The sequence below is a fragment of the Narcine bancroftii genome, chromosome 14 (genome assembly GCF_036971445.1).
Source record: "Narcine bancroftii isolate sNarBan1 chromosome 14, sNarBan1.hap1, whole genome shotgun sequence".
Classification (NCBI taxonomy): Eukaryota; Metazoa; Chordata; class Chondrichthyes; order Torpediniformes; family Narcinidae; genus Narcine; species Narcine bancroftii.
The window spans coordinates 71285847-71313460 of record NC_091482.1 but is presented as its reverse complement, the minus strand read 5'-3'; positions in this window follow the sequence as shown (position 1 = coordinate 71313460).

Below are 27614 nucleotides of genomic sequence, written 5' to 3'. Positions count from 1 at the left end.
GGGAAGGAGAGGCAGAGAAATAGACGTGGAAATAGACGCAGGGAAAGAGAGGCGGAGTATCAGATGTGGGGGATCTGAGGCGGGGAATCAGAGGTGGGGAAAGAGATGTGGAGAAAGAGAGGCAGGGAAAGAGGCAAGGAAAGAGAGGCGGGGAAAGAGGCACGGAAAGAGAGGTGGGAAATCAGAGGCGGGGAATCAGGCGAGGAATCAGAGTCGTGGTATCTGAGGCGGGGAATCAGAGTCGGGGAATCAGAGTCGGGGAATCAGAGTCGGGGAATCAGAGTCGGGGAATCAGAGTCGGGGAATCAGAGTCGGGGAATCAGAGGCGGGGAATCAGAGGCGGGGAATCAGAGGCGGGGAATCAGAGGCGGGGAATCAGAGGCGGGGAATCAGAGGCGGGGAATCAGAGGCGGGGAATCAGAGGTGGGGAATCAGAGGCGGGGAATCAGAGGCGGGGAATCAGAGGCAGGGAATCAGAGGCGGGGAATCAGAGGCGGGGAATCAGAGGCGGGGAATCAGAGGCGGGGAATCAGAGGCGGGGAATCAGAGGCGGGGAATCAGAGGCGGGGAATCAGAGGCGGGGAATCAGAAGCGGGGAATCAGATGGGGGAATAGAGATGTGGGAAAAGAGAGGCGGCGAAAGGGAGGCGGGGAAAGAGTCAGAGACTCTGAAGCAGGGAATCGGAGTCGGGGAATCAGAGTCGGGGAATCAGAGTCGGGGAATCAGAGTCGGGGAATCAGAGTCGGGGAATCAGAGTCGGGGAATCAGAGTCGGGGAATCAGAGTCGGGGAATCAGAGTCGGGGAATCAGAGTCGGGGAATCAGAGGCGGGGAATCAGAGGCGGGGAATCAGAGGCGGGGAATCAGAGGCGGGGAATCAGAGGCGGGGAATCAGAGGGCGGAAAAGAGATGTGGGGAAAGAGAGGCAGGGAAAGAGGCGCGGAAATAGACGCAGGGAAAGAGAGGCGGGGTATCAGATGTGGGGAATCCGAGGCGGGGAATCAGAGGCGGGGAAAGAGATGTGGGGAAAGAGAGGCCGGGAAAGAGGCACGGAAAGAGAGGCGGGAAATCAGAGGCGGGGAATCAGAGGCGGGGATTCAGAGGGGGGGAATCAGAGGCGGGGAATCAGAGGCGGGGAATCAGAGGCGGGGAATCAGAGGCGGGGAATCATAGGCGGGGAATCAGAGGCGGGGAATTAGAGGTAAGGAATCTGAGGTGGTGAATCAAAGGCTGAGATTCAAAGGGGGTGAATCAGAGGGGAGAAAAGAGATGTGGGGAAATAGAAGCCGGGAAAGAGGCAGAGACGCTGAAACAGGGAATCGGAGGTAGGGAAACAGAGGCAGGGAATCAGAGTCGGAGAAACGGAGGTGGGGAATCAGAAGCGGAGAATCAGAGGGCGGAAAAGAGATGTGGGGAAAGAGAGGCAGAGAAAGAGGCGCGGAAATAGACGCAGGGAAAGAGAGGCAGGGTATCAGATGTGGGGGATCTGAGGCGGGGAATCAGAGGTGGGGAAAGAGTGGAGAAAGAGAGGCAGGGAAGGAGGCAAGGAAAGAGAGGCGGGGAAAGAGGCACGGAAAGAGAGGTGGGAAAAGAGAGGCAGAGAAGGAGGCACAAAAATAGTGGCAGGGCAAGAGAGGCGGGGAATCAGGGGTGGGGAATCAGAGGCGGGGAATCAGAGGCGGGGAATCAGAGGCGGGGAAAGAGATGTGGGAAAAGAGAGGCAGAGAAGGAGGCAAAAAAATAGTGGCAGGGAAAGAGAGGCGGGGAATCAGGGGCGGGGAATCAGAGGTGGGGAATCAGAGGCGGGGAATCAGAGGCGGGGAATCAGAGTCATGGTATCAGAGGCGGGGAATCTGAGGAGGGGAATCAGAGGCGGAGAATCAGAGGCGGGGAATCAGAAGCGGGGAATCAGAGGGCGGAAAAGAGATGTGGGGAAAGAGAGGCAGGGAAAGAGACGCGGAAATAGACGCAGGGAAAGAGAGGCGGGGTATCAGATGTGGGGAATCCGAGGCGGGGAATCCGAGGCGGGGAATCCGAGGCGGGGAATCAGAGGCGGGGAATCAGAGGCGTGGAATCAGAGGCGTGGAATCAGAGACGGGGAATCTGAGGTGGGGAATCTGAGGCGGGGAATCTGAGGCGGGGAATCAGGCGGGGATTCAGAGGTGGGAAGAGAGATGTGGGAATGGAGAGGCGGGGAAAGAGCCAGGGACTGAAGCAGGGAATCGGAGTCGGGGAATCAGAGTCGGGGAATCAGAGTCGGGGAATCAGAGGCGGGGAATCAGAGGCGGGGAATCAGAGGCGGGGAATCAGAGGCGGGGAATCAGAGGCGGGGAATCAGAGGCGGGGAATCAGAGGCGGGGAATCAGAGGCGGGGAATCAGAGGCGGGGAATCAGAGGCGGGGAATCAGAGGCGGGGAATCAGAGGCGGGGTATCAGAGGGCGGAAAAGAGATGTAGGGAAAGAGAGGCAGAGAAAGAAGCGTGGAAATAGACGCAGTGAAAGAGAGGAGGGGTATCAGATGCGGGGAATACGAGGCGGGGTATCAGAGGCAGGAAAAGAGGTGTGGGGAAAGAGAGGCCGGGAAAGAGGCACGGAAAGAGAGGCGGGAAATCAGAGGCGGGGAATCAGAGGCGGGGAATCAGAGGCGGGGAATCAGAGGCGGGGAATCAGAGGCGGGGAATCAGAGGCGGGGAATCAGAGGCGGGGTATCAGAGGCGGGGTATCAGAGGCGGGGTATCAGAGGCAGAGGAACGGAGGCGTGGAATCAGAGGTGGGGAATCAGAGGGCGGAAAAGAGATGTAGGGAAAGAGAGGCACAGAAAGAAGCGTGGAAATAGACGCAGTGAAAGAGAGGAGGGGTATCAGATGCGGGGAATACGAGGCGGGGTATCAGAGGCAGGAAAAGAAGTGTGGGGAAAGAGAGGCCGGGAAAGAGGCACGGAAAGAGAGGCGGGAAATCGGAGGCGGGAAATCGGAGGCGGGGAATCAGAGGCGGGGAATCAGAGGCGGGGAATCAGAGGCGGGGAACCAGAGGCGGGGAACCAGAGGCGGGGAATCAGAGGCAGGAAAACAGAGGCGGGGAATTAGAGGTGGGGAATCTGAGGTGGTGAATCAAAGGCTGAGTTTCAAAGGGGGTGAATCAGAGGGGGGAAATGAGATGTGGGAAAAGAGAAGCCGGGAAAGAGCCAGAGACTCTGAAGCAGGGAATCGGAGGCGGGGAAACAGAGGCAGGGAATCAAGAGTCGGAGAAACGGAGGTGGGGAATCAGAAGGGGGGAATCAGAGGGCGGAAAAGAGATGTGGGGAAGGAGAGGCAGAGAAAGAGACGTGGAAATAGACGCAGGGAAAGAGAGGCGGAGTATCAGATGTGGGGGATCTGAGGCGGGGAATCAGAGGTGGGGAAAGAGATGTGGAGAAAGAGAGGCAGGGAAAGAGGCAAGGGAAGAGAGGCGGGGAAAGAGGCACGGAAAGAGAGGTGGGAAATCAGAGGCGGGGAATCAGGCGAGGAATCAGAGTCGTGGTATCAGAGGCAGGGAATCTGAGGCGGGGAATCAGAGGCTGGGAATCAGAGGCGGGGAATCAGACGCGGGAAATCAGAGGCAGGGAATCAGAAGCGGGGAATCAGAGGGCGGAAAAGAGATGTGGGGAAAGAGAAGCAGGGAAATAGGCGCGGAAATAGACGCAGGGAAAGAGAGGCGGGGTATCAGATGTGGGGAATCCGAGGCGGGGAATCAGAGGCGGGGAAAGAGATGTGGGGAAAGAGAGGCAGGGAAAGAGGCAAGGAAATAGAGGTGGGGAATCAGAGGCGGGGAATCAGAGGCGGGGATTCAGAGGCGGGGAATCAGAGGCGGGGAATCAGAGACGGGGAATCAGAGGCGGGGAATCAGAGGCGGGGAATCTGAGGTGGGGATTCTGAGGTGGGGAATCAGAGGCTGAGATTCAAAGGGGGAGAATCAGAAGGGGGAAAAGAAATGTAGGGAAAGAGAGGCATGGAAAGAGCCAGGGACTCTGAAGCAGGGAATCGGAGGCAGGGAAACAGAGTCGGAGAAACAGAGGCGGGGAATCAGAGGCAGGGAATCAGAGGCGGGGAAAGAGATGTGGGGAAAGAGAGGCAGGGAAAGAGGCAAGGAAATAGAGGCGGGGAATCAGAGGTGGGGAATCAGAGGCAGGGAATCAGAGGCAGGGAATCAGAAGCAGGGAATCATAGGCGGGGAATCAGAGTCGGGGAATTTGAGGCGGGGAATCAGAGGCATGGAATCAGATGGGGGAATAGAGATGTGGGAAAAGAGAGGCGGCGAAAGGGAGGCGGGGAAAGAGTCAGAGACTCTGAAGCAGGGAATCGGAGTCGGGGAATCAGAGTCGGGGAATCAGAGTCGGGGAATCAGAGTCGGGGAATCAGAGGCGGGGAATCAGAGGCGGGGAATCAGAGGCGGGGAATCAGAGGCGGGGAATCAGAGGCGGGGAATCAGAGGCGGGGAATCAGAGGCGGGGAATCAGAGGCGGGGAATCAGAGGCGGGGAATCAGAGGCGGGGAATCAGAGGCGGGGAATCAGAGGCGGAGAATCAGAGGCGGGGAATCAGAAGCGGGGAATCAGATGGGGGAATAGAGATGTGGGAAAAGAGAGGCGGCGAAAGGGAGGCGGGGAAAGAGTCAGAGACTCTGAAGCAGGGAATCGGAGTCGCGGAATCAGAGTCGCGGAATCAGAGTCGGGGAATCAGAGTCGGGGAATCAGAGGCGGGGAATCAGAGGCGGGGAATCAGAGGCGGGGAATCAGAGGCGGGGAATCAGAGGCGGGGAATCAGAAGCGGGGAATCAGATGGGGGAATAGAGATGTGGGAAAAGAGAGGCGGCGAAAGGGAGGCGGGGAAAGAGTCAGAGACTCTGAAGCAGGGAATCGGAGTCGGGGAATCAGAGGCGGGGAATCAGAGGCGGGGAATCAGAGGCGGGGAATCAGAGGGCGGAAAAGAGATGTGGGGAAAGAGAGGCAGGGAAACAGGCGCGGAAATAGACGCAGGGAAAGAGAGGCGGGGTATCAGATGTGGGGGATCTGAGGCGGGGAATCAGAGGTGGGGAAAGAGATGTGGAGAAAGAGAGGCAGGGAAAGAGGCAAGGAAAGAGAGGCGGGAAATCAGAGGCGAGGAATCAGAGGCGGGGAATCGGAGTCGTGGTATCAGAGGCAGGGAATCTGAGGCGGGGAATCAGAGGCTGGGAAAGAGATGTGGGAAAAGAGAGGCAGAGAAGGAGGCACAAAAATAGTGGCAGAGAAAGAGAGGCGGGGAATCAGGGGCGGGGAATCAGAAGCGGGGAATCAGAGGGCGGAAAAGAGATGTGGGGAAAGAGAAGCAGGGAAAGAGGCGCGGAAATAGACGCAGGGAAAGAGAGGCGGGGTATCAGATGTGGGGAATCCGAGGCGGGGAATCAGAGGCGGGGAAAGAGATGTGGGGAAAGAGAGGCAGGGAAAGAGGCAAGGAAATAGAGGTGGGGAATCAGAGGCGGGGAATCAGAGGCGGGGAATCAGAAGCGGGGAATCATAGGCGGGGAATCAGAGGCGGGGAATTAGAGGTAAGGAATCTGAGGTGGTGAATCAAAGGCTGAGATTCAAAGGGGGTGAATCAGAGGGGGGAAAAGAGATGTGGGGAAATAGAAGCCGGGAAAGAGGCAGAGACGATGAAACAGGGAATCGGAGGTAGGGAAACAGAGGCAGGGTATCAGAGTCGGAGAAACGGAGGTGGGGAATCAGAAGCGGAGAATCAGAGGGCGGAAAAGAGATGTGGGGAAAGAGAGGCAGAGAAAGAGGCGCGGAAATAGACGCAGGGAAAGAGAGGCAGGGTATCAGATGTGGGGGATCTGAGGCGGGGAATCAGAGGTGGGGAAAGAGTGGAGAAAGAGAGGCAGGGAAGGAGGCAAGGAAAGAGAGGCGGGGAAAGAGGCACGGAAAGAGAGGTGGGAAATCAGAGGCGGGGAATCTGAGGCAGGGAATCATAGGCTGGGAAAGAAATGTGGGAAAAGAGAGGCAGAGAAGGAGGCACAAAAATAGTGGCAGGGCAAGAGAGGCGGGGAATCAGGGGTGGGGAATCAGAGGCGGGGAATCAGAGGCGGGGAAAGAGATGTGGGAAAAGAGAGGCAGAGAAGGAGGCACAAAAATAGTGGCAGGGAAAGAGAGGCGGGGAATCAGGGGCGGGGAATCAGAGGTGGGGAATCAGAGGCGGGGAATCAGAGGCGGGGAATCAGAGTCATGGTATCAGAGGCGGGGAATCTGAGGAGGGGAATCAGAGGCGGGGAATCAGAGGCGGAGAATCAGAGGCGGAGAATCAGAGGCGGGGAATCAGAAGCGGGGAATCAGAGGCGGGGAATCAGAGGCGGGGAATCCGAGGCGGGGAATCAGAGGCGGGGAATCAGAGGCGTGGAATCAGAGACGGGGAATCTGAGGTGGGGAATCTGAGGCGGGGATTCAGAGGCGGGGATTCAGAGGTGGGAAGAGAGATGTGGGAATGGAGAGGCGGGGAAAGAGCCAGGGACTGAAGCAGGGAATCGGAGTCGGGGAATCAGAGTCGGGGAATCAGAGTCGGGGAATCAGAGTCGGGGAATCAGAGTCGGGGAATCAGAGTCGGGGAATCAGAGTCGGGGAATCAGAGGCGGGGAATCAGAGGCGGGGAATCAGAGGCGGGGAATCAGAGGCGGGGAATCAGAGGCGGGGAATCAGAGGCGGGGAATCAGAGGCGGGGAATCAGAGGCGGGGAATCAGAGGCGGGGAATCAGAGGCGGGGAATCAGAGGCGGGGAATCAGAGGCGGGGAATCAGAGGCGGGGAATCAGAGGCGGGGAATCAGAGGCGGGGATTCAGAGGCGGGGAATCAGAGGCGGGGATTCAGAGGGGGGAATAGAGATGTGGGAATGGAGAGGCGGGGAAAGAGCAAGGGACTGAAGCAGGGAATCGGAGTCGGGGAATCAGAGTCGGGGAATCAGAGGCGGGGAATCAGAGGAGGAGAATCAGAGGAGGGGAATCAGAGGAGGGGAATCAGAGGAGGGGAATCAGAGGCGGGGAATCAGAGGCGGGGTATCAGAGGCGGGGTATCAGAGGGCGGAAAAGAGATGTAGGGAAAGAGAGGCAGAGAAAGAAGCGTGGAAATAGACGCAGTGAAAGAGAGGAGGGGTATCAGATGCGGGGAATACGAGGCGGGGTATCAGAGGCAGGAAAAGAGGTGTGGGGAAAGAGAGGCCGGGAAAGAGGCACGGAAAGAGAGGCGGGAAATCAGAGGCGGGGAATCAGAGGCGGGGAATCAGAGGCGGGGAATCAGAGGCGGGGAATCAGAGGCGGGGAATCAGAGGCGGGGAATCAGAGGCGGGGAATCAGAGGCGGGGAATCAGAGGCGGGGAATCAGAGGCGGGGTATCAGAGGCGGGGAATCAGAGGCGGGGAATCAGAGGCGGGGAATCAGAGGCGGGGTATCAGAGGCGGGGTATCAGAGGCGGGGTATCAGAGGCAGAGGAACGGAGGCGTGGAATCAGAGGTGGGGAATCAGAGGGCGGAAAAGAGATGTAGGGAAAGAGAGGCAGAGAAAGAAGCGTGGAAATAGACGCAGTGAAAAAGAGGAGGGGTATCAGATGCGGGGAATACGAGGCGGGGTATCAGAGGCAGGAAAAGAGGTGTGGGGAAAGAGAGGCCGGGAAAGAGGAACGGAAAGAGAGGCGGGAAATCAGAGGCGGGGAATCAGAGGCGGGGAATCAGAGGCAGGAAAACAGAGGCAGGAAAACAGAGGCGGGGAATGAGAGGCGGGGAATTAGAGGTGGGGAATCTGAGGTGGTGAATCAAAGGCTGAGTTTCAAAGGGGGTGAATCAGAGGGGGGAAATGAGATGTGGGAAAAGAGAAGCCGGGAAAGAGCCAGAGACTCTGAAGCAGGGAATCGGAGGCGGGGAAACAGAGGCAGGGAATCAGAGTCGGAGAAACGGAGGTGGGGAATCAGAAGCGGGGAATCAGAGGGCGGAAAAGAGATGTGGGGAAGGAGAGGCAGAGAAATAGACGTGGAAATAGACGCAGGGAAAGAGAGGCGGAGTATCAGATGTGGGGGATCTGAGGCGGGGAATCAGAGGTGGGGAAAGAGATGTGGAGAAAGAGAGGCAGGGAAAGAGGCAAGGAAAGAGAGGCGGGGAAAGAGGCACGGAAAGAGAGGTGGGAAATCAGAGGCGGGGAATCAGGCGAGGAATCAGAGTCGTGGTATCTGAGGCGGGGAATCAGAGGCGGGGAATCAGAGTCGGGGAATCAGAGTCGGGGAATCAGAGTCGGGGAATCAGAGTCGGGGAATCAGAGTCGGGGAATCAGAGGCGGGGAATCAGAGGCGGGGAATCAGAGGCGGGGAATCAGAGGCGGGGAATCAGAGTCGGGGAATCAGAGTCGGGGAATCAGAGTCGGGGAATCAGAGGCGGGGAATCAGAGGCGGGGAATCAGAGGCGGGGAATCAGAGGCGGGGAATCAGAGGCGGGGAATCAGAGGCGGGGAATCAGAGGCGGGGAATCAGAGGCGGGGAATCAGAGGCGGGGAATCAGAAGCGGGGAATCAGATGGGGGAATAGAGATGTGGGAAAAGAGAGGCGGCGAAAGGGAGGCGGGGAAAGAGTCAGAGACTCTGAAGCAGGGAATCGGAGTCGGGGAATCAGAGTCGGGGAATCAGAGTCGGGGAATCAGAGTCGGGGAATCAGAGTCGGGGAATCAGAGGCGGGGAATCAGAGGCGGGGAATCAGAGGCGGGGAATCAGAGGCGGGGAATCAGAGGCGGGGAATCAGAGGCGGGGAATCAGAGGCGGGGAATCAGAGGCGGGGAATCAGAGGCGGGGAATCAGAGGCGGGGAATCAGAGGCGGGGAATCAGAGGCGGGGAATCAGAGGCGGGGAATCAGAGGCGGGGAATAAGAGGCGGGGAATCAGAGGCGGGGAATCAGAGGCGGGGAATCAGAGGCGGGGAATCAGAGGCGGGGAATCAGAGGCGGGGAATCAGAGGCGGGGAATCAGAGGCGGGGAATCAGAAGCGGGGAATCAGATGGGGGAATAGAGATGTGGGAAAAGAGAGGCGGCGAAAGGGAGGCGGGGAAAGAGTCAGAGACTCTGAAGCAGGGAATCGGAGTCGGGGAATCAGAGTCGGGGAATCAGAGTCGGGGAATCAGAGTCGGGGAATCAGAGTCGGGGAATCAGAGTCGGGGAATCAGAGTCGGGGAATCAGAGTCGGGGAATCAGAGTCGGGGAATCAGAGGCGGGGAATCAGAGGCGGGGAATCAGAGGCGGGGAATCAGAGGCAGGGAATCAGAGGCGGGGAATCAGAGGGCGGAAAAGAGATGTGGGGAAAGAGAGGCAGGGAAAGAGGCGCGGAAATAGACGCAGGGAAAGAGAGGCGGGGTATCAGATGTGGGGGATCTGAGGCGGGGAATCAGAGGTGGGGAAAGAGATGTGGAGAAAGAGAGGCGGGGAAAGAGGCACGGAAAGAGAGGCGGGAAATCAGAGGCGAGGAATCAGAGGCGGGGATTCAGAGTCGTGGTATCAGAGGCAGGGAATCTGAGGCGGGGAATCAGAGGCTGGGAAAGAGATGTGGGAAAAGAGAGGCAGAGAAGGAGGCACAAAAATAGTGGCAGAGAAAGAGAGGCGGGGAATCAGGGGCGGGGAATCAGAAGCGGGGAATCAGAGGGCGGAAAAGAGATGTGGGGAAAGAGAAGCAGGGAAAGAGGCGCGGAAATAGACGCAGGGAAAGAGAGGCGGGGTATCAGATGTGGGGAATCCGAGGCGGGGAATCAGAGGCGGGGAAAGAGATGTGGGGAAAGAGAGGCCGGGAAAGAGGCACGGAAAGAGAGGCGGGAAATCAGAGGCGGGGAATCAGAGGCGGGGATTCAGAGGGGGGGAATCAGAGGCGGGGAATCAGAGGCGGGGAATCAGAGGCGGGGAATCAGAGGCGGGGAATCAGAGGCGGGGAATCATAGGCGGGGAATCAGAGGCGGGGAATTAGAGGTAAGGAATCTGAGGTGGTGAATCAAAGGCTGAGATTCAAAGGGGGTGAATCAGAGGGGGGAAAAGAGATGTGGGGAAATAGAAGCCGGGAAAGAGGCAGAGACGCTGAAACAGGGAATCGGAGGTAGGGAAACAGAGGCAGGGAATCAGAGTCGGAGAAACGGAGGTGGGGAATCAGAAGCGGAGAATCAGAGGGCGGAAAAGAGATGTGGGGAAAGAGAGGCAGAGAAAGAGGCGCGGAAATAGACGCAGGGAAAGAGAGGCAGGGTATCAGATGTGGGGGATCTGAGGCGGGGAATCAGAGGTGGGGAAAGAGTGGAGAAAGAGAGGCAGGGAAGGAGGCAAGGAAAGAGAGGTGGGAAAAGAGAGGCAGAGAAGGAGGCACAAAAATAGTGGCAGGGCAAGAGAGGCGGGGAATCAGGGGTGGGGAATCAGAGGCGGGGAATCAGAGGCGGGGAATCAGAGGCGGGGAAAGAGATGTGGGAAAAGAGAGGCAGAGAAGGAGGCAAAAAAATAGTGGCAGGGAAAGAGAGGCGGGGAATCAGGGGCGGGGAATCAGAGGTGGGGAATCAGAGGCGGGGAATCAGAGGCGGGGAATCAGAGTCATGGTATCAGAGGCGGGGAATCTGAGGAGGGGAATCAGAGGCGGGGAATCAGAGGCGGAGAATCAGAGGCGGAGAATCAGAGGCGGGGAATCAGAAGCGGGGAATCAGAGGGCGGAAAAGAGATGTGGGGAAAGAGAGGCAGGGAAAGAGACGCGGAAATAGACGCAGGGAAAGAGAGGCGGGGTATCAGATGTGGGGAATCCGAGGCGGGGAATCCGAGGCGGGGAATCCGAGGCGGGGAATCAGAGGCGGGGAATCAGAGGCGTGGAATCAGAGGCGTGGAATCAGAGACGGGGAATCTGAGGTGGGGAATCTGAGGCGGGGAATCTGAGGCGGGGAATCAGGCGGGGATTCAGAGGTGGGAAGAGAGATGTGGGAATGGAGAGGCGGGGAAAGAGCAAGGGACTGAAGCAGGGAATCGGAGTCGGGGAATCAGAGTCGGGGAATCAGAGGCGGAGAATCAGAGGAGGAGAATCAGAGGCGGGGAATGAGAAGCGGGGAATCAGAGGCGGGGAATCAGAGGAGGGGAATCAGAGGAGGGGAATCAGAGGCGGGGAATCAGAGGCGGGGAATCAGAGGCGGGGTATCAGAGGCGGGGTATCAGAGGGCGGAAAAGAGATGTAGGGAAAGAGAGGCAGAGAAAGAAGCGTGGAAATAGACGCAGTGAAAGAGAGGAGGGGTATCAGATGCGGGGAATACGAGGCGGGGTATCAGAGGCAGGAAAAGAGGTGTGGGGAAAGAGAGGCCGGGAAAGAGGCACGGAAAGAGAGGCGGGAAATCAGAGGCGGGGAATCAGAGGCGGGGAATCAGAGGCGGGGAATCAGAGGCGGGGAATTAGAGGCGGGGAATCAGAGGCGGGGAATCAGAGGCGGGGTATCAGAGGCGGGGTATCAGAGGCGGGGTATCAGAGGCAGAGGAACGGAGGCGTGGAATCAGAGGTGGGGAATCAGAGGGCGGAAAAGAGATGTAGGGAAAGAGAGGCACAGAAAGAAGCGTGGAAATAGACGCAGTGAAAGAGAGGAGGGGTATCAGATGCGGGGAATACGAGGCGGGGTATCAGAGGCAGGAAAAGAAGTGTGGGGAAAGAGAGGCCGGGAAAGAGGCACGGAAAGAGAGGCGGGAAATCGGAGGCGGGGAATCAGAGGCGGGGAATCAGAGGCGGGGAATCAGAGGCGGGGAACCAGAGGCGGGGAACCAGAGGCAGGGAATCAGAGGCAGGAAAACAGAGGCGGGGAATTAGAGGTGGGGAATCTGAGGTGGTGAATCAAAGGCTGAGTTTCAAAGGGGGTGAATCAGAGGGGGGAAATGAGATGTGGGAAAAGAGAAGCCGGGAAAGAGCCAGAGACTCTGAAGCAGGGAATCGGAGGCGGGGAAACAGAGGCAGGGAATCAAGAGTCGGAGAAACGGAGGTGGGGAATCAGAAGCGGGGAATCAGAGGGCGGAAAAGAGATGTGGGGAAGGAGAGGCAGAGAAAGAGACGTGGAAATAGACGCAGGGAAAGAGAGGCGGAGTATCAGATGTGGGGGATCTGAGGCGGGGAATCAGAGGTGGGGAAAGAGATGTGGAGAAAGAGAGGCAGGGAAAGAGGCAAGGAAAGAGAGGCGGGGAAAGAGGCACGGAAAGAGAGGTGGGAAATCAGAGGCGGGGAATCAGGCGAGGAATCAGAGTCGTGGTATCAGAGGCAGGGAATCTGAGGCGGGGAATCAGAGGCTGGGAATCAGAGGCGGGGAATCAGACGCGGGAAATCAGAGGCAGGGAATCAGAAGCGGGGAATCAGAGGGCGGAAAAGAGATGTGGGGAAAGAGAAGCAGGGAAATAGGCGCGGAAAGAGACGCAGGGAAAGAGAGGCGGGGTATCAGATGTGTGGAATCCGAGGCGGGGAATCAGAGGCGGGGAAAGAGATGTGGGGAAAGAGAGGCAGGGAAAGAGGCAAGGAAATAGAGGTGGGGAATCAGAGGCGGGGAATCAGAGGCGGGGATTCAGAGGCGGGGAATCAGAGGCGGGGAATCAGAGGCGGGGAATCAGAGGCGGGGAATCAGAGGCGGGGAAGCAGAGGCGGGGAATCATAGGCGGGGAATCAGAGGCAGGGAATTAGAGGTAAGGAATCTGAGGTGGTGAATCAAAGGCTGAGATTCAAAGGGGGTGAATCAGAGGGGGGAAAAGAGATGTGGGGAAATAGAAGCCGGGAAAGAGCCAGAGACGCTGAAGCAGGGAATCAGAGGCAGGGAAACAGAGGCAGGGAATCAGAGTCGGAGAAACGGAGGTGGGGAATCAGAAGCGGAGAATCAGAGGGCGGAAAAGAGATGTGGGGAAAGAGAGGCAGAGAAAGAGGCGCGGAAATAGACGCAGGGAAAGAGAGGCAGGGTATCAGATGTGGGGGATCTGAGGCGGGAAATCATAGGCTGGGAAAGAGATGTGGGAAAAGAGAGGCAGAGAAGGAGGCACAAAAATAGTGGCAGGGAAAGAGAGGCGGGGAATCAGAGGCGGGGAATCAGAGGCGGGGAATCAGAGGCGGAGAATCAGAGGCGGGGAATCAGAGGCGGGGAATCAGAAGCGGGGAATCAGAGGCGGGGAATCAGAAGCGGGGAATCAGAGTCGTGGTATCAGAGGCGGGGAATCTGAGGAGGGGAATCAGAGGCGGGGAAAGAGATGTGGGAAAAGAGAGGCAGAGAAGGAGGCACAAAAATAGTGGCAGGGAAAGAGAGGCGGGGAATCAGAGGCGGGGAATCAGAGGCGGGCAATCAGAGGCGGGGAATCAGAGGCAAGGAATCAGAGGCGGGGAATCAGAGGCGGAGAATCAGAGGCGGAGAATCAGAGGCGGGGAATCAGAGGCGGGGAATCAGAAGCGGGGAATCAGAGGCGGGGAATCAGAAGCGGGGAATCAGAGTCGTGGTATCAGAGGCGGGGAATCTGAGGAGGGGAATCAGAGGCGGGGAAAGAGATGTGGGAAAAGAGAGGCAGAGAAGGAGGCACAAAAATAGTGGCAGGGAAAGAGAGGCGGGGTATCAGATGTGGGGAATCAGAGGCGGGGAATCAGAAGCTGGGAATCAGAGGGTGGAAAAGAGATGTGGGGAAAGAGAGGCAGCGAAAGAGGCGCGGTAATAGACGCAGGGAAAGAGAGGCGGGGTATCAGATGTGGGGAATCAGAGGCGGGGAATCAGAGGCGGGGAATCAGAGGCGGGGAATCAGAGGCGGGGAATCAGAGGCGGGGAATCAGAGGCGGGGAATCAGAGGCGGGGAATCAGAGGCGGGGAATCAGAGGCGGGGAATCAGAGGCGGGGAATCAGAGGCGGGGAATCAGAGGCGGGGAATCAGAGGCGTGGAATCAGAGGCGTGGAATCAGAGGCGGGGAATCTGAGGTGGGGAATCTGAGGCGGGGAATCAGAGGCGTGGAATCAGAGGCGGGGATTCAGAGGGGGGAATAGAGATGTGGGAATGGAGAGGCGGGGAAAGAGCCAGGGACTGAAGCAGGGAATCGGAGTCGGGGAATCAGAGTCGGGGAATCAGAGGCGGGGAATCAGAGGCGGAGAATCAGAGGCGGGGTATCAGAGGCGGAGAATCAGTGGGCGGAAATGAGATGTGGGAAAAGAGAGGCAGAGAAAGAGGCACGAAAATAGTGGCAGGGAAAGAGAGGCGGGAAATCAGAGGCGAGGAATCAGAGGCGGGGAATCAGAGTCGTGGTATCAGAGGCAGGGAATCTGAGGCGGGGAATCAGAGGCTGGGAAAGAGATGTGGGAAAAGAGAGGCAGAGAAGGAGGCACAAAAATAGTGGCAGAGAAAGAGAGGCGGGGAATCAGGGGCGGGGAATCAGAAGCGGGGAATCAGAGGGCGGAAAAGAGATGTGGGGAAAGAGAAGCAGGGAAAGAGGCGCGGAAATAGACGCAGGGAAAGAGAGGCGGGGTATCAGATGTGGGGAATCCGAGGCGGGGAATCAGAGGCGGGGAAAGAGATGTGGGGAAAGAGAGGCCGGGAAAGAGGCACGGAAAGAGAGGCGGGAAATCAGAGGCGGGGAATCAGAGGCGGGGATTCAGAGGGGGGGAATCAGAGGCGGGGAATCAGAGGCGGGGAATCAGAGGCGGGGAATCAGAGGCGGGGAATCAGAGGCGGGGAATCATAGGCGGGGAATCAGAGGCGGGGAATTAGAGGTAAGGAATCTGAGGTGGTGAATCAAAGGCTGAGATTCAAAGGGGGTGAATCAGAGGGGGGAAAAGAGATGTGGGGAAATAGAAGCCGGGAAAGAGGCAGAGACGCTGAAACAGGGAATCGGAGGTAGGGAAACAGAGGCAGGGAATCAGAGTCGGAGAAACGGAGGTGGGGAATCAGAAGCGGAGAATCAGAGGGCGGAAAAGAGATGTGGGGAAAGAGAGGCAGAGAAAGAGGCGCGGAAATAGACGCAGGGAAAGAGAGGCAGGGTATCAGATGTGGGGGATCTGAGGCGGGGAATCAGAGGTGGGGAAAGAGTGGAGAAAGAGAGGCAGGGAAGGAGGCAAGGAAAGAGAGGTGGGAAAAGAGAGGCAGAGAAGGAGGCACAAAAATAGTGGCAGGGCAAGAGAGGCGGGGAATCAGGGGTGGGGAATCAGAGGCGGGGAATCAGAGGCGGGGAATCAGAGGCGGGGAATCAGAGGCGGGGAAAGAGATGTGGGAAAAGAGAGGCAGAGAAGGAGGCAAAAAAATAGTGGCAGGGAAAGAGAGGCGGGGAATCAGGGGCGGGGAATCAGAGGTGGGGAATCAGAGGCGGGGAATCAGAGGCGGGGAATCAGAGTCATGGTATCAGAGGCGGGGAATCTGAGGAGGGGAATCAGAGGCGGGGAATCAGAAGCGGGGAATCAGAGGGCGGAAAAGAGATGTGGGGAAAGAGAGGCAGGGAAAGAGACGCGGAAATAGACGCAGGGAAAGAGAGGCGGGGTATCAGATGTGGGGAATCCGAGGCGGGGAATCCGAGGCGGGGAATCCGAGGCGGGGAATCAGAGGCGGGGAATCAGAGGCGTGGAATCAGAGGCGTGGAATCAGAGACGGGGAATCTGAGGTGGGGAATCTGAGGCGGGGAATCTGAGGCGGGGAATCAGGCGGGGATTCAGAGGTGGGAAGAGAGATGTGGGAATGGAGAGGCGGGGAAAGAGCAAGGGACTGAAGCAGGGAATCGGAGTCGGGGAATCAGAGTCGGGGAATCAGAGGAGGGGAATCAGAGGCGGGGAATCAGAGGCGGGGAATCAGAGGCGGGGTATCAGAGGCGGGGTATCAGAGGGCGGAAAAGAGATGTAGGGAAAGAGAGGCAGAGAAAGAAGCGTGGAAATAGACGCAGTGAAAGAGAGGAGGGGTATCAGATGCGGGGAATACGAGGCGGGGTATCAGAGGCAGGAAAAGAGGTGTGGGGAAAGAGAGGCCGGGAAAGAGGCACGGAAAGAGAGGCGGGAAATCAGAGGCGGGGAATCAGAGGCGGGGAATCAGAGGCGGGGAATCAGAGGCGGGGTATCAGAGGCGGGGTATCAGAGGCGGGGTATCAGAGGCAGAGGAACGGAGGCGTGGAATCAGAGGTGGGGAATCAGAGGGCGGAAAAGAGATGTAGGGAAAGAGAGGCACAGAAAGAAGCGTGGAAATAGACGCAGTGAAAGAGAGGAGGGGTATCAGATGCGGGGAATACGAGGCGGGGTATCAGAGGCAGGAAAAGAAGTGTGGGGAAAGAGAGGCCGGGAAAGAGGCACGGAAAGAGAGGCGGGAAATCGGAGGCGGGGAATCAGAGGCGGGGAATCAGAGGCGGGGAATCAGAGGCGGGGAATCAGAGGCGGGGAACCAGAGGCGGGGAACCAGAGGCAGGGAATCAGAGGCAGGAAAACAGGCGGGGAATTAGAGGTGGGGAATCTGAGGTGGTGAATCAAAGGCTGAGTTTCAAAGGGGGTGAATCAGAGGGGGGAAATGAGATGTGGGAAAAGAGAAGCCGGGAAAGAGCCAGAGACTCTGAAGCAGGGAATCGGAGGCGGGGAAACAGAGGCAGGGAATCAAGAGTCGGAGAAACGGAGGTGGGGAATCAGAAGCGGGGAATCAGAGGGCGGAAAAGAGATGTGGGGAAGGAGAGGCAGAGAAAGAGACGTGGAAATAGACGCAGGGAAAGAGAGGCGGAGTATCAGATGTGGGGGATCTGAGGCGGGGAATCAGAGGTGGGGAAAGAGATGTGGAGAAAGAGAGGCAGGGAAAGAGGCAAGGAAAGAGAGGCGGGGAAAGAGGCACGGAAAGAGAGGTGGGAAATCAGAGGCGGGGAATCAGGCGAGGAATCAGAGTCGTGGTATCAGAGGCAGGGAATCTGAGGCGGTGAATCAGAGGCTGGGAATCAGAGGCGGGGAATCAGACGCGGGAAATCAGAGGCAGGGAATCAGAAGCGGGGAATCAGAGGGCGGAAAAGAGATGTGGGGAAAGAGAAGCAGGGAAATAGGCGCGGAAATAGACGCAGGGAAAGAGAGGCGGGGTATCAGATGTGTGGAATCCGAGGCGGGGAATCAGAGGCGGGGAAAGAGATGTGGGGAAAGAGAGGCAGGGAAAGAGGCAAGGAAATAGAGGTGGGGAATCAGAGGCGGGGAATCAGAGGCGGGGATTCAGAGGCGGGGAATCAGAGGCGGGGAATCAGAGGCGGGGAATCAGAGGCGGGGAATCAGAGGCGGGGAAGCAGAGGCGGGGAATCATAGGCGGGGAATCAGAGGCAGGGAATTAGAGGTAAGGAATCTGAGGTGGTGAATCAAAGGCTGAGATTCAAAGGGGGTGAATCAGAGGGGGGAAAAGAGATGTGGGGAAATAGAAGCCGGGAAAGAGCCAGAGACGCTGAAGCAGGGAATCAGAGGCAGGGAAACAGAGGCAGGGAATCAGAGTCGGAGAAACGGAGGTGGGGAATCAGAAGCGGAGAATCAGAGGGCGGAAAAGAGATGTGGGGAAAGAGAGGCAGAGAAAGAGGCGCGGAAATAGACGCAGGGAAAGAGAGGCAGGGTATCAGATGTGGGGGATCTGAGGCGGGAAATCATAGGCTGGGAAAGAGATGTGGGAAAAGAGAGGCAGAGAAGGAGGCACAAAAATAGTGGCAGGGAAAGAGAGGCGGGGAATCAGAGGCGGGGAATCAGAGGCGGGCAATCAGAGGCGGGGAATCTGAGGCGGGGAATCAGAGGCGGGGAATCAGAGGCGGGGAAAGAGGTGGGGAAAGAGAGGCAGAGAAGGAGGCACAAAAATAGTGGCAGGGAAAGAGAGGCGGGGAATCAGGGGCGGGGAATCAGAGGCGGAGAATCAGAGGCGGGGAATCAGAGGCGGGGAATCAGAAGCGGGGAATCAGAGGCGGGGAATCAGAGGCGGGGAATCAGAGTCGTGGTATCAGAGGCGGGGAATCTGAGGAGGGGAATCAGAGGCGGGGAAAGAGATGTGGGAAAAGAGAGGCAGAGAAGGAGGCACAAAAATAGTGGCAGGGAAAGAGAGGCGGGGAATCAGAGGCGGGGAATCAGAGGCGGAGAATCAGAGGCGGGGAATCAGAGGCGGGGAATCAGAAGCGGGGAATCAGAGGGTGGAAAAGAGATGTGGGGAAAGAGAGGCAGCGAAAGAGGCGCGGAAATAGACGCAGGGAAAGAGAGGCGGGGTATCAGATGTGGGGAATCAGAGGCGGGGAATCAGAGGCGGGGAATCAGAGGCGGGGAATCAGAGGCGGGGAATCAGAGGCGGGGAATCAGAGGCGTGGAATCAGAGGCGTGGAATCAGAGGCGGGGAATCTGAGGTGGGGAATCTGAGGCGGGGAATCAGAGGCGTGGAATCAGAGGCGGGGATTCAGAGGGGGGAATAGAGATGTGGGAATGGAGAGGCGGGGAAAGAGCCAGGGACTGAAGCAGGGAATCGGAGTCGGGGAATCAGAGTCGGGGAATCAGAGGCGGGGAATCAGAGGAGGAGAATCAGAGGCGGGGAATGAGAAGCGGGGAATGAGAAGCGGGGAATCAGAGGCGGGGAATCAGAGGCGGGGAATCAGAGGCGGAGAATCAGAGGCGGGGTATCAGAGGCAGAGGAACGGAGGCGTGGAATCAGAGGTGGGGAATCAGAGGGTGGAAAAGAGATGTGGGGAAAGAGAGGCAGAGAAAGAGGCGTGGAAATAGACGCAGTGAAAGAGAGGAGGGGTATCAGATGCGGGGAATCCGAGGCGGGGAATCAGAGGCAGGAAAAGAGATGTGGGGAAAGAGAGGCCGGGAAAGAGGCACGGAAAGAGAGGCGGGAAATCAGAGGTGGGGTATCAGAGGCGGGGAATCAGAGGCGGGGAATCAGAGGCGGAGAATCAGAGGCGGGGAATCAGAGGCGGGGAATCAGAGGCGGGGAATCAGAGGCGGGGAATCAGAGGGTGGAAAAGAGATGTGGGGAAAGAGAGGCAGCGAAAGAGGCGCGGAAATAGACGCAGGGAAAGAGAGGCGGGGTATCAGATGTGGGGAATCAGAGGCGGGGAATCAGAGGCGGGGAATCAGAGGCGGGGAATCAGAGGCGGGGAATCAGAGGCGGGGAATCAGAGGCGGGGAATCAGAGGCGGGGAATCAGAGGCGTGGAATCAGAGGCGTGGAATCTGAGGTGGGGAATCTGAGGCGGGGAATCAGAGGCGTGGAATCAGAGGCGGGGATTCAGAGGGGGGAATAGAGATGTGGGAATGGAGAGGCGGGGAAAGAGCCAGGGACTGAAGCAGGGAATCGGAGTCGGGGAATCAGAGTCGGGGAATCAGAGGCGGGGAATCAGAGGAGGAGAATCAGAGGCGGGGAATGAGAAGCGGGGAATGAGAAGCGGGGAATCAGAGGCGGAGAATCAGAGGCGGGGTATCAGAGGCAGAGGAACGGAGGCGTGGAATCAGAGGTGGGGAATCAGAGGGTGGAAAAGAGATGTGGGGAAAGAGAGGCAGAGAAAGAGGCGTGGAAATAGACGCAGTGAAAGAGAGGAGGGGTATCAGATGCGGGGAATCCGAGGCGGGGAATCAGAGGCAGGAAAAGAGATGTGGGGAAAGAGAGGCCGGAAAAGAGGCACGGAAAGAGAGGCGGGAAATCAGAGGTGGGGTATCAGAGGCGGGGAATCAGAGGCGGGGAATCAGAGGCGGGGAATCAGAGGCGGGGAATCAGAGGCGGGGAATCAGAGGCGGGGAATCAGAGGCGGGGAATCAGAGGCGGGGAATCTAAGGTGGGGAATCTGAGGCAGGGAATCAGAGGGCGGAAAAGAGATGTGGGGAAAGAGAGGCAGGGAAAGAGAGGCGGGGTATCAGATGTGTGCAATCCGAGGCAGGGAATCAGAGGCGAGGAATCAGAGGTGGGGAATAAGAGGCGGGGAATCAGAGGCGGGGAAAGAGATGTGGGGAAAGAGAGGCAGGGAAAGAGGCAAGGAAATAGAGGCGGGGAATCAGAGGCGGGGAATCAGAGGCGGGGAATCAGAGGCGGGGAATCAGAGGCGGGGAATCAGAGGCGGGGAATCAGAGGCGGGGAATCAGAGGCGGGGAATCAGAGGCGGGGAATCAGAGGCGGGGAATCAGTGGGCGGAAATGAGATGTGGGAAAAGAGAGGCAGAGAAAGAGGCACGAAAATAGTGGCAGGGAAAGAGAGGCGGGGAATCAGAGGCGGGGAATCAGAGGCGGGGAATCAGAGGCGGGGACAGAGATGTGGGAAAAGAGAGGCAGAGAAGGAGGCACAAAAATAGTGGCAGGGAAAGAGAGGCGGGGAATCAGGGGCGGGGAATCAGAGGCGGGGAATCAAAGGCGGAGAATCAGAGGCGGGGAATCAGAGGCGTGGAATCAGAGGCGGGGAATCTGATGTGGGGAATCTGAGGCGGGGAATCAGAGGGTGGAAAAGAGATGTGGGGAAAGAGAGGCAGGGAAAGAGGCTCGGAAATAGACGCAGGGAAAGAGAGGCGGGGTATCAGATGTGGGGAATTCAAGGTGGGGAATCAGAGGCGGGGAAAGAGATGTGGGGAAAGAGAGGCAGGGAAAGAGGCAAGGAAATAGAGGCGGGGAATCAGAGGTGGGGAATCAGAGGCAGGGAATCAGAGGCAGGGAATCAGAGGCGGGGAATCAGAGGCAGGGAATCTGAGGCGGGGAGTCAGAGTCGGGGAATCAGAGGCGGGGAGTCAGAGGCGGGGAGTCAGAGGCGGGGAATCAGAGTCGGGGAATCAGAGGCGGGGAATCAGAGGCGGGGAATCAGAGGCGGGGAGTCAGAGTCGGGGAATCAGAGGCGGGGAGTCAGAGGCGGGGAGTCAGAGGCGGGGAATCAGAGTCGGGGAATCAGAGGCGGGGAATCAGAGGCAGGGAATCAGAGGCGGGGAATCAGTGGGCGGAAATGAGATGTGGGAAAAGAGAGGCAGAGAAAGAGGCAGGAAAATAGTGGCAAGGAAAGAGAGGTGGGGAATCAGAGGCGGGGAATCAGAGGCGGGGAACCAGAGGCGGGGAATCAGAGGCTGAAATTAAAAGGGGGTGAATCAGAGGGGGGAAAAGAGATGTGGGGAAAGAAGGGCAGGGAAAGAGCCAGGGAAAGAGCCAGGGACTCTGAAGCAGGGAATCGGAGGCAGGGAAACAGAGGAAGGGAATCAGAGTCGGAGAAATGGAGGCGGGGAATCAGAGGACGGAAAAGAGATGTGGGGAAAGAGAGGCAGAGAAAGAGAGGCGGGGTATCAGATGTGTGCAATCCGAGGCAGGGAATCAGAGGCATGGAATCAGAGGCGGGGAATCAGAGACGTGGAATCAAAGGCGGGGAATCTGAGGTGGGGAAGCTGAGGCGAGGAATCAGAGACGTGGAATCAGGGGTGTGGAATCAGAGGTAAGGATTCAGTGGGGGGAATAGAGATGTGGGAAAAGAAAGGCGGGGAAAGAGCCAGGGACTCTGAAGCAGGGAATCGGAGTCGGGGAATCAGAGGTGGGGAATCAGAGTGCGGAAAAGAGATGTGGGGAAAGAGAGGCAGAGAAAGAGGCGTGGAAATAAACGCAAGGAAAGAGAGGCGGGTAATCAGAGGTGGGGAATCAGAGGCGGGGAACCAGAGGCGGGGAATCAGAGGCATGGAATGAGAGGCGTGGAATCAGAGGCGTTGATTCAGAAGGGGGAAAAGAGAGGCGGGGAAAGAGCCAGGAACTCTGAAGCAGGGAATCGGAGTCGGGGAATCAGAGGCGGGAAAGAGAGGCAGGGAATCAGAGGCGGGAAAGAGAGGCAGAGAATCAGAGGCGGGGACTCAGAGGTGGGGTAAGGGAGGCAGGGAATCAGAGTCAGGGAATCGGAGGAGGAGTATCAAAGGCGGGGAATCAGAGGTGGGGAAGAGGGGGGAAACGGAGGTGGATAAACAGAGGCGGGGAAACGGCGGCGGCGAAACAGGCAGGGAAACAGCGGCGTTGGAACAGATGGTTGGAAGTAGAATGGACGAAAGAGAGGTGGAGAAATCGAGGAAGGGAAACAGAGGAGTAGGAGAGACGGGGAAAAAGAGGTGGGGAAAGAGTGCGGTGGAAAAAGAGAAGTGATAAGAGATGGGTAGAATCTAAAGTGGAGAAACAGAGGTGTGGAATTAGTCTGGTTGAAAAAGAGAAGCGGAAAGCGGGGTAGAAACAGAGTTGGGGAAATGGAGGGGTGGAAACAGAGGTGTTAAAAATGAGGTAGGGGAAGAGAAGGCTGGGTACAGGGTCAATAGGCAATTACTTGAAGGTGTGGATAAGCAGAGGGACTTTGGGGTTCAAATCCAAACATCCCTCAACGTTGTTGCCACACAGGTTAGTTATAGGATAGTCATGAAGGCCAATGGGATGCTGAGCTTCATTAACTTTTCTACGTGGTCGTGCGTCAAAATGAGGCCATTTTGGTAAGAAAGCGCAGGAAATTACTACGATCACAGGAATGGCCTCCACGTGCATCCTCGAGCAATATCTACATGGTAATTTTATGGAAACAAATGACAACGTGACCAAATATCCAATCACATTTATAAAAATAGCACTGGCCTTAGCGAAAAAATGGATCACGATGTCCGACTCCCCTCTACTTATAACACACTGGGCTGTGGAAATGAACAGCTGTTACCTACGGAAAAAAATCACATAAACATTACCCTTTGGTAAAGGTCTGTCAGCCATACCTGGACCACAAAAGGGGCCCAGACACAATAATAAAAAGGAACAATAGAATTCTATAAAACTTTTAAAGATTTATTAATTCCTCCCCTCCTGGAAGTAATCAACCAGATTGATAAAACACAAAGCTTACCAGATTCATGCAAAACAGCAATAATTACAGTAATACCAAAGACAGGGAAAGATCCACTCGCACCAGCGTCATATAGACCAATATCTTTACTTCACACAGATTGTAAGATAATAGCTAAACTATTAGCAAACAGATTAGCCGACTATGTACCAAAAATAGTAAATCTAGACCAAACTGGATTTATTAAAAAAGATGAACAACAGACAATATTTGTAAATTTATTAACTTAATTCATGCAGTAGAAGGAAATAAAGCTCCATCAGTAGCGGTTGCTTTAGACGCAGAGAAGCCCTTTGACAGAGTAGAATGGAATTATTTATTCAAAGTACTACAAAAATTCAGTTTACCAGAGAAATATATTCATTGGATTAAAGCATTATATAAGGGGCCATTGGCGAAAGTGACAGTAAATGGATATATATCAAAGCAACAAGATCAACAAGGCAGGGTTGCCCACTATCGCCCTTATTGTTCGCGTTAGCCATAGAACCACTAGCAGAATTGATAAGAACAGAAAATAAAATAAAAAGGATAAAAATAAAAGACAAGGAATATGAAATCAGTTTATTTGCAGATGACGTTATGGTATACTTAACAGAACCAGAAATAGCAATAAAAGAATTACATAACACATTGAAGGAATATGGAGAAGTGTCGGGATACAAGATTAACGCAAATAAAAGTGAAGCAATGCCAATGAATAATGCGGATTTCTCAAAATTTAAGAAAGAATCACCATTCAGATGGCAAATGCAAGCAATACGATACCTAGGTATACAAATAAATAAAAACCTCGGCCATCTATATAAACTCAATTATTATCCACTAATGAAAAAATTACAGGATGACTTAGAGCATTGGAAAGACTTACCACTAACACTAATAGGAAGGATAAACTGTATTAAAATGAACATTTTCCCAAGGATACAATACCTATTTTAGGCATTGCCAATACACTTGACGGAGAAATTCTTCAAGGAGTTAAAGAAAATAATAAGAAAATTTTTATGGAAAGGGGGGAAACCGAGGATAGCACTAGATAAATTAACAGAATGGTATAAACAAGGAGGCTTACAACTGCCAAACTTTAAAAATTATTATAGAGCCGCACAATTAAGATACCTATCAGATTTTTATCAAACAAGGGAAAAGCCAGATTGGACTAGATTAGAACTAGATAAAATAGGGGAGAAGATACCCGAACATATATTATATAAATGGGATGAAAAATTGGTACAACGTAGAAATTCTCCAGTATTACATCATCTGCTCAATATTTGGAAGAAGATTCATGTAGAAAGGAATAAAACAAATTACCAACTACCAAAACTAATACTGACGCAAAATCAGCTAATCCCTTTTACAATAGATAACCTTTCCTTTAGAGAATGGGAGAAAAAAGGGATCAAAAGAATAGAAAATTCTGTGCAATTTGACAAGTGTGACAAGTCTTACAAAATCTCTTTCCATCCTTTTCCAAATTAGGTCAGTAGAATTGTTTCATCATTTCCTTTTCCCAAAGGTGCCCACCCAAATGTGTTTTATGAGCCATGTTCAAAATCTCATCTCTATAGGCTGTAGGATCTATAACCCAATGAACCTCTGCCCATTCTTCATTATCCAATATCGCATTATATTTTCTCATCAATAAACCTCCTTTGAAATAATATCCAACTGGCCCTTTTTAATTCCTTCACCAGAGAATGGTTTCTATCCATCTCCATTTTGTTTTTCTATCAATTTTCCTCGAAGTTCTGAAAAATCCTTTTGCCAACTGCTGCTCACTGTCACAAACTTTTAAATCATTTTAGACATCACTGCCCTCACTGTCACAACTTTCAAATTTAAAATCAGAATCAGAATTCTGACTGAAGAAAATATTTAAAATGACTGGTGATTCACAGCTTGACTCTTTGATCTCTTCATTAGTTTGCTTCTGTACCTGACAGCTTGTTTCTTTCAGCTGCTGACTCTCTCAAGCTTTCTTGAAATCAATTGTCCAATATCTTCTTCACTGACCAAGGTTTTCAACATAACTGCCAACTTCCGTTGTTCAACTTTTAACCTCCAGAACTTTCATCTCCTTAGCAATAAGCAACAACTCCTCCTTTTTCAGATCTGAAAAGTTTGGTGATTCCAAACACATTTTTAATTTCTATTTGGACAAGTTCACTTGGCCCACACTTAAGTTTTGTTTCCAAAACACACTCATCTGTACTTTGTGCAGAATCTCACTTCATATTGGGGTTTAAAACATTCACATTCTGCAGAAACTGACAAAGTTTCCACTTTCAAATCGACACAGATTGGAGTTGCCAAACATGGACCAAAATCCATCGCTGTACTTGAACCCCACACACACAATAAGCCTTTTAATGAGCTTGGGAAATCAGTTTACTAATAAATCACAAAAACTCCAAAGATTTCAGATCCCAAAACTCCAAATCGCAAGGACAAGCCCAAAATATGTTATGAACTAACAACCTTTTTAATTATGTTTGGGATTAAAGGACCTTTTGACAAGAATGTGCTAAAAAGCATTTAAATCCATTTATGCCTCTGAGAAGTCTGCTTTCCTCAGAATTAAAATGGCCTGCATTTGTACAGGTGCTTCTGAACAAACACCTATTGTTTTCAATATCTCAAGAACATCATAAATCCTTTTCACCTTCTTGCATGTTTGTCTCAACTGCCTTCTGTTTGCGATCTCCAAGAACAATCTGTGTTTAAAATGCTAATGCTTTGTCCTTGTGCCCCTGAAATATCCAAGCTAACTGATCAAGTATACAGGTACAATATTTTACCTCTGTAATTTACTTTACTAAGACATTTTTATATACGAGAAATATTAAATTAATATTAAAGGTTAACACAACTCCGTGACATATCTGAATAGTCAAGGTATTAAAGGTGAGTGGGAGAATGGATCAGTTCATGATGGAATGGACACAATGGGCCAAACGGCCTACTTCTGCTCCTGTATCTTATTGTCTCATATTTTACAAAGCACAGATGTTTTTTTCAACCCCAATTTGTAAATCACAGTTTTGGCTTTTGGAATGTAAATTGCACACATTTTTGCACAGCAAAGATATCGGTTTTGACCCAAAAACAGGACATATTTTGAAAAATACAACTTTTGTCTTTTTTTAGCAAAACACTCCATACTTTCCTTCAAAACACAACCTTCAGTTTTTGTTTATTAGAACCTCCACTTCTCCCAAAACAACCATTGTACACAAATTCTCCAAAACACCACAACCATTCCTTAATTGGGGAACACTTCCCCAAAATATTGGCAACATTTATGCTGGCATTGCTCGAACGCCCTAATCAGAGTGACCCACAGTCGCCAGGAGTGGGTGCTGCCACGCGAGCCATCATTCAAGTAAATGGCTCACGAGACTATCTTGTGACTTGAAGTCAAGCTGGTGTAAATACGATCAGTAACTCTCTCTCTGTTTTGTGCAAAGAATCTTGCATATAAGAACTAAAGAGAGTTGGGGTGTGGTTTGGTGAAACTCTGTGTCCTTCATTAATTCTCTGAGTCAACTCAAAGTGGGAGTTCGATTCCTCATCTACGTGTGCAGCCCAGACAGTTTGGGCACAGTTACACCAGGTGGACACATTGCCCAAAGCCTTTGGGATCAGCATTGTGGTGCACACAATAATCACGTCAAATAGGATGGAGTGATTAAACACCTTCAATGACCAAAAACCTGAGCATTACTGATACACGACTGGGCCAGGTTCAGAGGGGGCAAGTCCGGGAAATCCAGGGTGGAGCTAAGGGAGAGGTTGGAGAAGGTCAGGTAGATATGGACTGGCCAGTCCATACATCTATATAAAAGCCTTTCACCACTTTGAGATAAAACCCAACGAGGTGATGTGGCGACACAGAGCACATACTGTACTTTATGACATACATAGTTCATAGTGTCCATCACAGGTTCAGCCTGTCGGGTGGTCTTGTGATGCTCTGTGGCTTCCGAGGCACTGGGCCCTCCCAATTTTGTGCCAGCTCCCCTTCTCGCTTCAGTCTGTATACGGACCTGAATCATTAACTGACCATCTCTCTCCATGGACACTGCCTAACCTGCTGAGTTCCTCCAGCTTCATTCTTTATTCCTCATTCTGGTGGTCCTTCACCTAAAGGCAGAATGGGCTCACAGGGAGAAACAGCCTCCTGCTCCTACTTTATTCTGTGTTGGGGAAAACCTATTCTAAATCCTCGTTCACTCCTTGAGGTGATCGGTCCTTGGCATCTGTTGGCCCTTGTACAGAACAAAGGCCACTCTTCTGCCTCTCACCCTGAAAGGACTCAGTTCAACCTTGTGCCATTTGGGGGATTAGTATTGGGGGAGTGTCAGGTATTGAAGGTTGGGGGTAAGACGTGGGTTTGTTGGTGGATCAGTTAAAGGTTATCTGCCCTCTCATTTCAACTGAATCCACATAGACCTGCATCATTCTGTGTCATATTAAGCCCTGACCACACAAATCCCCCCCATTCACTTTCCAATTTGATGAAGGGTGCAGAATATTAGCTGGATCTTGTTCTGATAATTGCGATGAAGACATCATCACACAGATTTTGCCAGGAAGCTAGGAGAGAGAGTGACCAAGGACATTTCAGACAGGAATCAATTCTCAACTCCTCGACTGAGTCTCATATCCTAATGCCTGCCCCATCTCTAAAACAATAGTGCGAATTGACTACAGCTGGAGCCACTTTCAGGTGCATTCTACGTCAAGAATCAGTCTGCAGAAGCGGAAACAGCCCTGTGGAATGTTCTTTCAGGTGGCACCCTGAA